Genomic DNA, 15224 nt, shown 5'->3' with positions numbered 1-15224 from the left:
AAACTGAATTCACAACTAAGTAATGATTAATAACCAACTAACTTTATTGATCTAATGAATAATAATCTAATGATTCGAAATGGATTACAACTGAAATTAAAACTAATCTAGAACTAAGATGATGATTAACTAATTATCAAATTAAGATAACCTAATTATGAATTTAAGACAACTAAAACTAAATAAGAATTGAATCAATAAACTAAATTGAAATGAAAAACTAATAATTTATTATAAAACTAAATCTGATTCTAAATAATATATCTTCTTTGTTCTAACACTAATTCTATTCTAATAGCAACTAATTCTATTGAATGTAAAAAAAAACTAGATCCCAAACTAAGTTCTTGGATAATTGCTAACTAAAAAAACTAGATGCTTAAGAGCTAAGTCTTTGTCTCCCATATGGAGGAGACAAGATTCACAATTTTGTGCATGGGCTGAGGAGCCATGTTTTGGGCCAGAAAATCTAGCCCAAAACCTTATTACTTCAGTCCACAAAGGGGTTTTCAGTTGGATTTGACTTCAACAGACTTTTCATCCACTTTGCCTCCTTTGATTGGGTAAAGGCTTGGACCATTAGAAATCTCGTTCCGAGCCGGTCGTTTTGACATAAGGTAGGCCCAATTCTGAGGTCTGAGTCCAAAGATATGCCTTCCAGAAGTTCTGCTGACTTTTGTGCGCTATTTCTACCCGTGTTGACTTTGACTTTTTAGCTTTGACCGGGCTTTAAAAAGGTTTTTTTCTCCTTGAATCTTGGCCTTTAATCATAGAACTTCTTAGCAACCAACCCTTGCTCCTTTATCTCGCAAAAGGGGCGCATTTCTGCACATATTTGACTCCAATGCCTGAAATACATAAGAACACGATAACAGTACTAATTCTTATTTATTAATCACATAATTGGTCAAAAGCGATATTGTTAAAAGGGTTAAAACTACAGTTTTAGGCTCTTATCAAACCACCCCCAAACAGTATTTTGCTTGTCCTCAAGCAAATATGAGAAATTAGAATAAGTGACCAAAAATGGAGTTCTAACTAATCTCGTTTCGCCGAGTGCGATTGCATTGACCATATGTAACAATGCCTTAAACCACTAGGAATTCCCTAGTAGATGAGTTGTAGCCTCGTGAGAGTTTTCCAGTGAAAATACTCATAAATTTCATCTATGCTACAACGACTAAGAAATAACTATTGTTTCCTTATTTATGTCTCAATTATCTATACACCTCACTAGCAATGAATACAGAATAATCAAGTTGAAACCTAAGCTAATATATGTATAATAATCAATCATCTACGAATAAACATATATACAATAAGTAAAGCTATGGAATGCACTAACAGGTCTGTTTCTGAAACTTTGGAATAACGCCTTTAAGTAGGTCCTCACATAAATGTCAAGACAAAAAACACTCGATTTTTCGCTCAAGTTTTGCTACTCCGATTAATGCGGTGGGCTGCGTTATCTTACAATCTTAATGACACACAAGAAAGCCGAAGTCGATCAAACACATCTGTCACTTACTATCACACTAACCTATTCCTAATTGAGCTAGAGATCTTTATTAGGTGTTGCGGGAATTATGTGATGGTTTAAGAATGAAGGAAATGGATATTCAAAAAGAACCAGTATGAGATAATAGAATCTTCATATTCTGTAACTAGAGAAACTTTGTTCTTTTACTTCTACACTTTGTTTCCATCCTTAGCCTTTTTATTTTGGCTTTTTGACCCATTTTATTCTAGTTTTGGAGTTTTTATTTTGTTTCTATTTTTCTTTTTCTTTTTCTTTTATTTTCTTTCTCTTTTCAGAAGTAACTAATTAATTTTTGTTTACACAGGTTTTTCTCTTCTCTTTTCTTCACTCATCCTATTCTCAGACTCGTTCTTAAATGGGTATGTTGATTTTTTATTTTGTTTTGTTTTTGTAAAAGGGTAAAGGAATTGTGGTTTATGAAAGGCTAAAGAAAGGCTCAGAGGGGTGACTAGCGGAAAATAATTCATAGGTTTGAATTTTTGGCTATATCGATCAAAAAGAGGCCTAAATTCTCGCTTTTTAGGATATGGTATAGTGATCAAGCAAGTGGACGTGTGATTTCTCGTCGAATTTACTTCTTCCTTGTGTCATTTCTCAAATATTTCACTTATATAAGGCTTTAGGCTATATTCTAACAGGATTTGTAGAATAAGTACTCTGGCTTTAGATTTGAAAACTTATTGCCAAACAATCATAGATAGATACTCATGTAATATATTTATAGAAAAATACAAAGATTATTACCTATATATTAACCTAAGTTTCTAAAAACTATTCTATTGCAAAAGCTAACGTGAGACTTCTAGATTATTAAAAGCATAGAGAAAGAAAACAATACCAATATTTCTAAGTGTATAGCATAACTTTTTATTTATTTATTTTTTATTTATTTATTTTGATTTTTTTTGAACTTTTTACTAGAAAACAAGTGCATTGTACATATCTATATCCTAACAGGTGCCTTAATTTACGCGTGTTTCTATGCCACCCCCAAACAAAAAGCATGCTTTGTTATCAAAGTATTGAAATAAAAAGGGTAGAAAAATACCATGGAAACACGTGAAATTTTGGAATATATGCAAAACAAGGTTAAAACATAGTAATATAGAAAAATAAAAATGGACGCAACTTTATATGAGTTCCACCCGTTATGGGGTTACAAGAAGTAAATTGATTGGGACATAAGAAGACACGAACAAAAATAAAAACTTACCTCCTCTCCAGCGTTTAAGCGTCATCCTCCTCCTCTTCATATAAAGAAATGAGGTTCCCTCGCATCCTGCCACGCCATGATGATTTGCCAGGCTTCCACGCCATTTATCATCTATGATCGCTAACCTGTTAAGCGCTACTTGGTCGGATGGGGTGTAAGGTGCAACCTGATGAGGTTATATCCTCGACCCTTGCCAAGTCATTGTACGAAAAGGTCGAATAATACAATTGGTGGGTCTCACAATGTCGACCCCAACCCAATCCGTGAAATGGGTACAAAAAACAGGGAAGAAACACAACATAATACAGCAAACTAAAATAGGCATAAGAAGGTACTTATGCCTCATGTTATGGGCTCACGCTAAACTAGAAACTAAGGTTCGGGGAAGGTCATAGAGCATAGAAGAAAAATGCCATTCCCCTAATATGTTTAGCATGATCCAAAACATAAAGTAGTGCCACATTCATGGACAAAGGCTACCAAAGGCGGCGTTATATTCCCCGGTGGTCCGTCACGGAAAAATTCTGCCCCCATAAACCTCATGCAAAAACTCATAGGTGTAGATATACATATTATCTACCCAATAGCCCCATGGGTCTTGTATTTCAATGGGCATAGCAAGTCCAAGAACAAAGGATAGCAAGAACCTGATAATTTCCATTGGTTCATCCTCAATGGTGATGGAGAACACTTGTTCTCCATCCGGTCTATCAAAGAACTTACAATTATCATAAAAATAAGATGTAAGTGCCGCAGAATAATGTTCATCAGGTCTTACCATTAGCGGTTCCCAGCCTACGTGTATGATCACCTCGCGAAACCAAGCGCCATAGGTGTCGATTTGGAACAAATCTTCAAAAGACTGCTCCGGTATGATTGTAGGAGATGTCATCACAATAAATACTCTAGAAGTGCTGCAAACAACCCTATAACAACTCACAAAAAATCAAAAATTTCAATGGCTACGAGGCGGGGCATGGGGGCATGCGGCTCGAAATGGCGTTTTGAAGAGGCGTGGTCGCTCCTTTCTAACTCGAGTTCAGGCCTTTTCCCAAGAGGCTCAGGTGTGCTCTGAGTAGGATGAAGTGAAAAACAAAAGGAAAAATTTAGAGATTCAAGGTGAGAGATGCACGTGAGATGTGTGGGTTGTGAGTGTAGAATGAACCAAGTATATATAGGGTTTTAGTTTCTAAACCGAATTAACAAGTTGTCCAAATTTTTTAAGGCAATTGCCAAAAACAAAATATTTCCAAAACCTAAAACGGAAACAACCCATATTCATTATTCCAAAACAAACCTAATATCTTTTAGATTGAATTTAGAATATCAACTTCCTAACTCATTGAAATGTCATCCTACCACAATATCTAATCCTAGCCACACCAATATTGGCAACATTCTCAACCAATTTATTGCAAAATTACTTCTAAAATGGTGGATCAAATAAAAGCAATGCTAAAAATAATAATACCACCCCCAAACAATTTGGAAAGGTGGGATTTACACAAAAATCATCACATGCTTAGACAAAACCTGATTTAAATTAAAATAGAAATTCAAATAACAATTAGCTACAGAATTCAAATTTAACTATTGAATTTAACAACTTAACATCCAATCTACTAAAAACAATAAAAACAACATCAAAACAACAAAGTGAGTCTTTTATAGTCAGATACTCAAGACTATATCTAAAACATATGTATATAATGAACATGCAGTTTACCATATATCAACAATTGAAATAGTTGTGGATCTTTCCATAAATAAATAACATGGAATGCACCCCCAAATAGAATCAAGCACCAAGATTTTCTATGACACAACTTAATAAAATGAAAGCGAAGTCTGATAGACATAGAATGTAACCGAGCATACACCTTCTTCTTCATCATTGAACGAAAGGGTGTCGAAGTAAAAGATAGTGAGAAAATGGATGTTTGTGGAAGATCTGTTGGATATGTATAAGTTTTAGAAGAAAAGAATGGAAAAAATGGGAATGTGGGTTTAGCACAAAACTCATTCATGGTGTAGGTAAGAACTGTCTCAATTCTGAAAATGAAGGTGTCAAGTGCCTTTTCCTTGTAAATTATTTCCGTATTAGGAGGATTTAGAAAATCATGAAACACAGGAGAAACAAGAGGGTCAAGTGCAAACTCAAGGTTCCTTCGAAAAGGTGGAATGTGGGAAAAATTGGTGATGGAAGATGAATGAGTGACATGATGATGTAAGGTGGATGAATAGGGCTCAGCTAGAGCTCTCAGGTCTAGATCATCAGAAGCCTTGAGATATGCAAGATATTCCTCAATAGGTGGGTCAAAAGAATCACTGGGATAGAAGATGAAAAATTAATCTTCTGTCATAGCGTCAAGGGATGAATGGATGTTGACAGGGATGGACTCACGAGGTGGCAAGGAAGAGTTGCAAAAGAGTCGAAGGAAATCTTCCTCAACTTCCAGGGAGTTATCGTCGAAGTTGGAACTTCCAAAGGAAAGGAATTTGTGCATCTGATTATCAGGAAACGTGGTTTTGAAATAATCTTGAGCTAAGCTCTCGATCATGCTAACCTCTCCATCCAAAGTCGTATCTGGGAATTGTTTCATCATTTTAAAAACATTTACCTCAACAGAAAGATGGCCAAAAGACATGGACATCGAACCATTGCGGCAGTTTATGAGCGCGTTGGCAGTAGCCAAGAAAGGACGCCCTAAAATGATCGGAACAGATTCGTTAGCGACTTATGTATCGAGGATAATAAAATCAGCAGGATAGTAGAAATCCTGAACCTTAACAAGCACATTTTCAACCACACCCTTAGGATACTTAATAGACCGATCCGCTAATTGCAACGTCATTTTAGTAGGTTGTATCTCCTGTAGACCTATTTGTTTATATAAATAATATAGGAGTAAGTTAACATTTGCCCCCAAGTCTAATAGCGTGGTCGTCGTGTGAGAATCTCCTAAGGTGCATTGTATAGTAGGACGACCAGGGTCCTTGTACTTAACGATTCCATTATGTTCGGATAAGGTTGGAAATTGTTCAGTTAAAAAGGCGTCTTTAGGAATATTTGTCTTACGCCTAGTAGTGCACAACTCTTTAAGAAACTTAGCATGGTGAGGTAACTTTTTAATCGCTTCAAGAAAGGGAAGGTTTATCGTTAGATTTTTGAAAACTTCCCTAATCTCATTGAAATTCATATCCTTGGTTAACATGGCTAATCTCTGGGGAAATAGTGGTTTCTCTCTATATTTAGCGTATGGATCAACATGATGTCTAACCTTGGCTTTTTGTTTCTTAGGTTGTGGTTTAACCGGGTACCCTCTTTGGGGTAGGATCTTGATTATTACTTGATTATCTAGTATAATATCCGGTGTAGGGACTACTGGTGGGGTAACTACAGGCATAGTTACAGCGTTATCAACCACTCTGCCAGAACGGAGAGTGGTGATGGCATTTAGCTCACCTACGTTTCCATTTTCATTACAAGTATTACCGTTTACCTCAAAGGCTGTGTTTGTTGTTTTAGGATTAGGTATCGCTTGACCTGAAAACACACTTTTGGGTTGTACTTTCTCTTGGGCTAACTGCTGTAAGGAAACTTGGATGGACTGCAAAATATGTTGTTGGGTTTGCATAAAGGGGTCAAAACGATCCGGTTGTGGAGGAGTGTTTGCTATAGGTTGTGTGACAAGAACTATGTCACGTTGATTATTAACAGATGGGTTGTGATAGTTATGATTAACTGGAATGATACCTTTATTTGCATTATAATTATTAGTTTTATAATTATTATAATTACCTTGTCCTTGTCCTTGTCTCGGTGGAGCTTGATTGTAATTGTTTGTTGGCCTAACGTTTTGATTATTATACGCTGGAGGTGTAACTTGTTGATTATTTCGTCAACCGTAGTTGGGGTTTTGTCGCCAAGGTGCGTTAGGTTCGCTATTAATGGAATAAATATTGTTCGGCTGTGCGGATTGTTATTCATAGACTAGAGGACAATAGGAGTCGGGATGCGCAGGACTCAAACAAAAATTACATGGAATAGAGTTGATATTCATGACAGGGGTAGGCTTTTGTTGAATAGAAATAGCTTCTAACTTTTTAGTGAGGGATTCAATTAGAGTTTTAAGCTCAGGATTGGATTTAACCTCAAACATGCTGGTAGCCTTAACTGTTGAAAAAGAACTAGCGGAGCGGGAGATATCGTCACTACCCCCCAGTTATTATTACACTTTGTTTGATCTTCTAAAAATTTATAAGCCTATGAGGCTCTTTTACTGAGGAAACTACCCCCATTCATTATATCTAGGACCTCTTTATGGTGGTGTAAAAGTCCCTTGAAAAATGCACAGACTAACGTGTCTTTCGCAAGGTTATGATGTGGACACTCTATAAGAAGGTCAATGAAATGATTCCAAGCCTCTGAAAAGGATTCATGAGGATTTTGTCTAAAAAAATGAATTTTGGAAAGCATTTCATCTGTCTTCAGTGGTGGATAAAAATGTTCCATAAATAGTTGAACAAGTTTGGCCCATGAGTCCACAGAATTAGGCACTTGGGCAGTTAAGCAAGACGCCGCTTTGTTGGCTAGGGTGAAAGGAAACACCCTCAGTTTAATTTGTTCTGCACCAAAAGTAGGATGATAGAATGTGGTAAGGACTTGTTCAATCCTACAGATATATGTTGATAAGCTTTTCATGGTCTAACCCATGAAAAACGGGTAACAAATTAAATATATTTAGGGGGATTCGGAAATCCCCCACTGGGTCTGCAAGAACAATGCAAGATTTCAGGCTATCGTTCAAGGCTTTGTAAAAGTCAGAGAGAGGAGACTCTCTTTCTTCAGCTATTATTTCAGGTGTAGTGTGGGGTATACTAGATAGGTGTGTGTGTTGACGTTCACGATAGATTACGTTAGTCGTTTTTTCTCTACTTGACCTTAATATCATGCAAGGCTACGTCCAATATTGAAGAAACACAACAACAATCAAAACAAACCTGGTATGCTAGTATAAGAACTCCTCTGACAGAAGATTCGAGGAGTGGAAGAAAGAAGTACCTAAATGCCTCCTTGCTTCGCTTATGAATAATGTCTTGTTTATGCGAGCTCAGTGTATTTAACAAGTTAGAAACACTAAATAACTTGAAGAAATGGAAGTTTGTACTAACCGTGAAAATGAAAATTAGGGTGTTTAGGTCGGTATGCGGGTAATTTCACAAGTAGCCTAGATAGAGGCGGGTTGTATTTCGAGGTCCAACTTCGAGTTCTAGGCGACTTCAAACATTTCGAACTTTGCCTTGATAGGCTGTGGTCGCTTCAGTCCAACTCGAGTTCAGTGCTTCAAATAAGCGTCTTCTGAAGTAGCCTTGTATGGGCGCAGTGCGTGCTCATTCTTTTTCTGGTATTTTTTTTTTTTAGTTTATGAACCAGACAATCACTGTTAGAACCAAACAAGGGTGGGTGAGTTTAATGGAACTTTGAGAAGACTAACAATACTTATGAAAACAATTCTAAACAGAACTAAGATGGCAGTGGTGCCATTTGATAAAATGTAAAAACGATAGTTTTACCTACGCATAAGTAACGAGACTCAAATGCAAGTAAAACTAAAACTAATTTCAGCTTATGTTATCAAAGTTTTCTACTCTCGATGCTATTGCAATAAGTTAAGAGAATTCGTTCCACTCCTAGTTCTTTAGAATTCACGTTAACTAAGATTATCAGTTCTATCAAAGTCGATGAAAGTAACGATGGAAATTATATTAAACAAGATACAATAATTCAAACTACGGAATTACTAATTTGACAATATGAGGAGGAATTAGGGGGATTTGATTCCACCTTAATTCGACTTAATCAACTAGCGAGGAATTGTCGTAATCCGAATTGCAATGCTTTCGCATAGCAATTGGGTCTTCTTAATCCCTAATTGTTCATGGTAATCTCTACCAACTAACAACTATCATGTGAAACAATCAAACCCATTCTCATGGTGAACTAATTGATTTCTTGAATGGAATAGAATATTACGAACTATTCTACGTTAACAACAATCAAGTTTCATCAAGGCTTCTTCAAACCCCTCTAATGGAGGTTTTAGTCTTGAATCATTATACTATCATTAATATATAAATAATAACAAGACATGGTAAAAAGATTATAAGTTTAATATATTGATCTAATCAAGGATTCAAACTGAATTCACAACTAAGTAATAATTAATAACCAACTAACTTTATTGATCTAATGAATAATAATCTAATGATTTGAAATGGATTACAACTGAAATTAAAACTAATCTAGAACTAAGATGATGATTAACTAATTATCAAATTAAGACAACCTAATTATGAATTTAAGACAACTAAAACTAAATAAGAATTGAATCAATAAACTAAATTGAAATGAAAACTAATAATTTATTATAAAACTAAATCTGATTCTAAATAATATATCTTCTTTGTTCTAACACTAATTCTATTCCAATAGCAACTAATTCTATTGAATGTAAAAAAAACTAGATCCCAAACTAAGTTCTTGGATAATTGCTAACTTAAAAAACTAGATACTTAAGAGCTAAGTCTTTGTCTCCCATATGGAGGAGACAAGATCCACAATTTTGTGCATGGGCCGAGGAGACATGTTTTGGGTCGGAAAATCGAGCCCAAAACCTTATTATTTCAGTCCACAAAGGGATTTTCAATTAGATTTGACTTCAATAACCTTTTCATCTACTTCTTCTCCTCTGATTGGGTAAAGGCTTAGACAATTAGAAAGCTCGTTCTGAGCCGGTCGTTTTGACATAAGGTAGGCCCAATTCTGAGGTCTGAGTCCAAAGATACGGCTTCAGAAAGTTCTATTAACTTTTGTGCGTTATTTCTGCCCGCGTTGACTTTGACTTTTCAGCTTTGACCGGGCTTTAAAAAGGCCTTTTCTCCTTGAATCTTGGCCTTTAATCATAGAACTTCTTAAGAACCAACCCTCGCTTGCTCCTTTATCTAAAAAGGGCATTTGCATACATATTTGATTCCAATGCTTGAAATACATAAGAACACGATAACAGTACTAACTCTTACATATTAATCACATAATTGGTCAGAAGCGATATTGTTAAAAGGGTTAAAACTACAGTTTTGGGCTCTTATCATAACATTGACCATCAAACTGATAGAAATTTATGTATAGGTTGGTAACCCTAAGATGCTCCTAGCCCATTCTCTTGTTCATCAGACACCCTGGTACCGTTAATTGACGACCCTTGGTCATTGTGATAACTACCACAAATATCATATATTGAATATATCCTTTGAGCCACCACATTTATGACTTATGAGAAGAGGTTAGCAGGCGGTATGGTGCTATACACTTGCGAATCCAACTTTCAATTAAATACGAAGTTAGTCATGTCATTTGATAGTTTGTCTGCTACGCTCAAATGATTCAAAACACCCTGTAGGAATCACTTTCCAAAAGATTAGGTAATTTGGACACTCACAAGGTCGCAACAATCATAGGCAACGAGTTGGGTATCATATGTGATACACTGTTACATTTTATGAGTTATGAAGCACTAGACACCATAAGAGGTTCATGTACACGAACTTTAGCAGAAAACAATCAACGTACTTTTACTACATTTAATATGTAAAATTCAATATTTCTCTATTTCCATTCATATTTTCCTGATAGGACCACAAGAAATCTCTTACTGAAATTAGAAAATCAAAATTACATATTTGAATTTGTAATCAAGAATTACATATTTGAATTTGGTGAGATACTGAAAAGCTTGATTCTTCTAAAACAACCATGTGAGGGAAACTTCTAAGTAAATTGTTTGGTCATATAATTCCACATATAGTTGTAATAGAGATATAAAATAGAATAACTTCAACAGTTACCAACAACATAAAATCCCATTTTGAGTCCTGGGTTATCAAAAGATCAGGTGAACAACAAATATGTCTCAACATATACAGTTCAAGACTAGCTAGCTGAAAGTAAAGCAAGCAAAAGAGTAAATACCAACAGAAGCTTTGACATTTTGTGGTTGAACCATCAAGTTGACAATGTGACATACATATGTTGTTCATTTGAATTTTTTTACTAAGGCATAATCAAAATATGCTTACGAGAGTTATTGTTCAAGAGGAAGCACCTTCTGGTGGATGGGTTGTCTTGAATGGAGTTGGGATTTTTAAGGGAAAACCAGGTTCTTTAGGTATTGGAGGCAATATCAGGAATGAAGGAGTTTTTTCATTGAAGGGTATAGTGAATCTATTAGTGAAGGCATGAAGTAACACACGACCAAGAAGAGGTAATAGCACAAAGTAGTGGCGCAAAATTAGTTCATCCTAAATGTTGAGAAGTACGTATTCAAAAGGAAGCTTTGTTAATATTGTAGATGACAATATCAGCATGCATAAGCTTTTCAGAAAACTTATCCGAGACGAGTTATACATTGAAAATTTTTACATGACGTAATTTACTATGCATTTCCTAATATTCTTCCAACTTCTCCATAATCCCTTTTAGTAGATACATTCAATCCAATCTTCAAAACAACTTTTTATCAAATGATCTGCAAGACAACGAAAAAAACACAACTTCTAAAGGGAGTAAGAGCTGCAAAAAGTCATTATCTGCATCAAATCTATATTGTCCTTATGGTGTATAAATCCACTTTGGCTATTTCACATTCAATTTTGGACACAGTAGTCTGATTTGCAAGAATCACTATGCATATCTTGGTGGTCGTTATTTTTTGTTGTCTTTCTTTTTGACTGACTCCTCTTACGACACCTATTGATTTTGCTCCTTCTAACATTTCGAACAAAAAGAAAAAATGAAAAAGAAGAATTATATGGCGCCTTCTCAATCATTCTCCAGGGGGAAGCCTGAACCGAGTGATCTGCTGTCTAAGAAAATCGTTATGATTGCTTAAAAGGGCATCTTTTGTTGCCTGCTCGATTGATTCACGATAGAAGTCTTCCCGATGTTTCATCTCAAGTGTGGCTTCGGCCTTTAAGGCCAAAAAGCCTTGGAAATGCTTAGCGTGTGTTGCTTTTACTTCGGAATAAAACGTGGATTCATGTCTTTCAGTGCACAAGCTTGTTAACACTTGGTGAAGAGCCGATAGATTGAATTCCACGTTCTCCATATGGACATGAAGAATCAAATCTAGGTCGATCGGATCAATAAATAACTTGGGATCTTCTCGATCATAAAAAAGGATTTTATACATGGAGCAAATTTGTTCCCGGGTAGAACAACAGAACTCCGTATGAAAGAAGTCCCGAACAAGCATGTCGTATACCCGGGGCGAAAGAGTAGGGCTTTGTAGGCGTTGGTGCACAAATTCAAGCCATTGTAGGTCCTACGCTTGATTCAGATAACCTTCAAGAAGGCTTAACTCTGAGGGAAGAATACAAAGTATGGGTGTCCAAAGCAAGGATATGTTGTGGACAAGGAGAAAGCTAGCCCGTAACAAAAGAAACAAAAAAAAACACCATTTCAACAAAAAGAAAACTCTTTGGAAGCTCCTACTTGTCATATATATAAAATAAAGTCTCTCCTCCAGATGAAAAGGAAGACGAATTCGATTCCCAACAAAGACAGAGTAAAAACCATGACCAGAAATATTGTGTGAAATGCGTCGCTGATGAAGAAAAGAAGAATGGGTATAAATTTTCATAGGTGAAGCAAACCATCCCCATTTTCAAATACATAATAGAACTGAACAAAACTAGAGTGGCTAGGAATGCCCCAGATATTCTATTTACAATGAGGAGATAAGGGTTGAAGGAGATTCATTGGAATTAGGATTTATCTTAATTAGCTTTGCTCGCAGAGTGGCATACCAGAAAGATTGATGGCGGATGGTTGCATCTTGCATACTGACGTGGATTTGGTGTAGTCGCCAATGACAGAACCTACTGTCGACGCAACAAGACCAAAACCAGTTAAACAATAGGATAATATCCCCATAAAGAAAGGGTAAAGGAATAAATGACCAATGATAACAAGATATTGAATCTCATACGTTGTCCGGTCATACCGGAACAATAATATTCCAGAGGGAAATGCACCTAAGATCAAATATTTCGAGCCGACTTCGATCACATAAAAATTCTGTAATAACATAGAAATAGCAATGCTCAGGCCCACCCGGGGGAACCTGGCATGCATATCATCCATGTTAAATTGGATAAAAAAGGCCTTCATTGGGGCAAAGGATGCAACAGCTTCGGTTAGAGCAAAGCCACGCAAATGATTGTTTAGCCAATGATGGATTTCGCGCCACGGACTGGATCGACGAACTAAGGGCGTTTCCAATACCGACAGCAGCTCCCGCGGACTTCCCTTATCCTTATTCCTCTAGCAGAACACATGCACGGCTTATGTTCACTTTTTATAGAAGGATTCTTTATGCTAGAACTTCCTGCTCTGCTCTCACGTTTATATACTATACCCATGTGGAAGAGGACCGAACGAAACCTTAGTGGCTGGGAAACAGTGATCCCGTGGAGAATCCAAATGGGATTAGATTCAGAAAAAGCAAAAAATCTTTCCCAAGTGAGAGAAGAGCGCGCTACAACTAACATAACAACCTATATTTGCTATATTTGTTTGTTCCACTTCAATTCAAAGGCAAACCAAATCAAATCAGCAAGAGCTTGAAACATAAATCTAGATTAGGCATAAAAATCTCAACTTTAAAAGCTAAACAAACAAATCACATAGAATCAATCATCTAAAACAAACATCAAAAGATCCAAAATCGAAACTTTACCGAGATTGACGACACAAGATCTTGAACAACGAAAGAGAAGGTTGGGGGAATTTTTCTTCTCTACTCAAAACAATGTTGAAAACGAAGACAGAGAAAAAGAGAAGAAGCGAAATCGTAAACGTGTGGGAGTTTTGTTGCTACTTATAAAAAAGGAAAGTTAGCAGTGTCTGTTTTTTGGGGTTTTTTTTTCCGTGTGCACACACTGTTTTATATGATTTTGCTGGAGATTCTGATTCCACAAAGGACAGATGTTCAAGGTTAAAAGTTGAAAATGTGAAAGGTATTTTCTAGAACTTTCTTTCTTGAACTAAAATTGTTGTTGACCTTTAGCCAGTGTCATGAGCCATTTACATACTCAATGGTGTAAAGACAAATTCAATTCAACATTTCAACGTCCCCACGAGACACTTATGTAGGGGAGCAATATCCCCGCTAAGGAACATTGCAGACGAAGCACAAGCGACCTCAACGCATCGACCTCCAAGACCGACTGGCGGAAACGACTCGCTCTTAAGTAGGTGAATGCGAACAAAGATACCTCAAGATTTAACACTTTGCCGAGCAGAACGCGCCCCACTAGATGTAATCATTGCCAAAATCTTATTTGTATTTCCCACCACCGGGAAATAGGGACTACCGCGCCAACTCCCAATTAGAGCACGACTTACACCAAAACCACTCCAAAGACTCATTCACGATCTCTACCCTACATTTGTACACAAAAGGGTACACGTGAAAACGAAGGATCTCCACCCCGAATCCTATAAATACCACCTCTTTTGGAACTACGTGGGACCTGATTCTTCTCTCCCCAAGAAAAGAAAAACGAGAAGATAGGGCGGTTCTTTCCACCGGCGACCCGGTCCCGGCCCTAAGTCCAAACCCATCTCGCCCTCCTCAACTGTCGAATCGAGAAAACTAAAACGCCTCCTTTACATCATGCCCCGCGTGGTTTCGATCACTTGAGAAACCAAACAACCTTCACACTAACCAAGAGCTAAAGATCAACACCAAAATTCTCAAGCCCACGAAGCATGGTTAGCCTCAAGCTCAAGTCCGGGACCTTGCCCACCACCGGTGGAGTTACTTAATGAAAGTATTTCCTTACTCCGGGAGGAAAACGCCACTTTACGAAGCTCAAGTGGTTGGCTACCAAAGAAGAACAAGGAGGTAACGGAGCGCATAATAAAGCATCAATGACGTTAATCAACAAATCAATGAAGTTATCACAGTGGATTGATCGTAACGCCAGAAAGAAAGATTCGACCCAGATTGTGCACAAGATGCTTAAAACTTATCAGCGTCTCCGCTCAAGGCAGAGGTCCTCGATAAACCCTCTCCACAAGACTTCATCCACCCACGCTTCCCATGTAATGACGGCAAAGACGCGTGCTCCAGTCAACATGTGGCTCGCTACATTCAAAGCTTGGCACCGCATACCTCCCGAAGTATGATCATCTCCATCTGCCGATTATTTCCGGCCCGGTCCTCGGGATGGCGCCTCGATTGGTTCTTTTCATCGAATCGACTCCATCGTAACCTTTGAGCGACTTTTTATCGATTTGCCGGTTACCAAGACGCCCACAAATGTGACGGAAAAGGCGCGGATCTTGATTCCCCTTTCGGTTGTCGTTCGTGAGAAGACTAAACTATTCGCCGGGCCTCAGACGGT

General features: G+C 37.2%; 1 long non-coding RNA gene across 1 annotated transcript; it reads right to left on the bottom strand.

The window, feature by feature from the left end:
- Window positions 1-207: 207 nt before the first annotated feature.
- On the bottom strand, window positions 208-3197 carry LOC147482885 (uncharacterized). The gene is made up of 2 exons (XR_015203706.1): window positions 2754-3197; window positions 208-848 (listed from the first exon to the last, which is right to left on the bottom strand). It is a non-coding gene; the product is annotated as an uncharacterized LOC147482885 (long non-coding RNA).
- Between the last annotated feature and the right edge of the window lie 12027 nt (window positions 3198-15224).

The sequence above is a fragment of the Coptis chinensis genome, chromosome 8 (genome assembly GCF_015680905.1).
Source record: "Coptis chinensis isolate HL-2020 chromosome 8, ASM1568090v1, whole genome shotgun sequence".
Classification (NCBI taxonomy): Eukaryota; Viridiplantae; Streptophyta; class Magnoliopsida; order Ranunculales; family Ranunculaceae; genus Coptis; species Coptis chinensis.
This window is presented reverse-complemented; position numbering and strand designations above follow the sequence as displayed.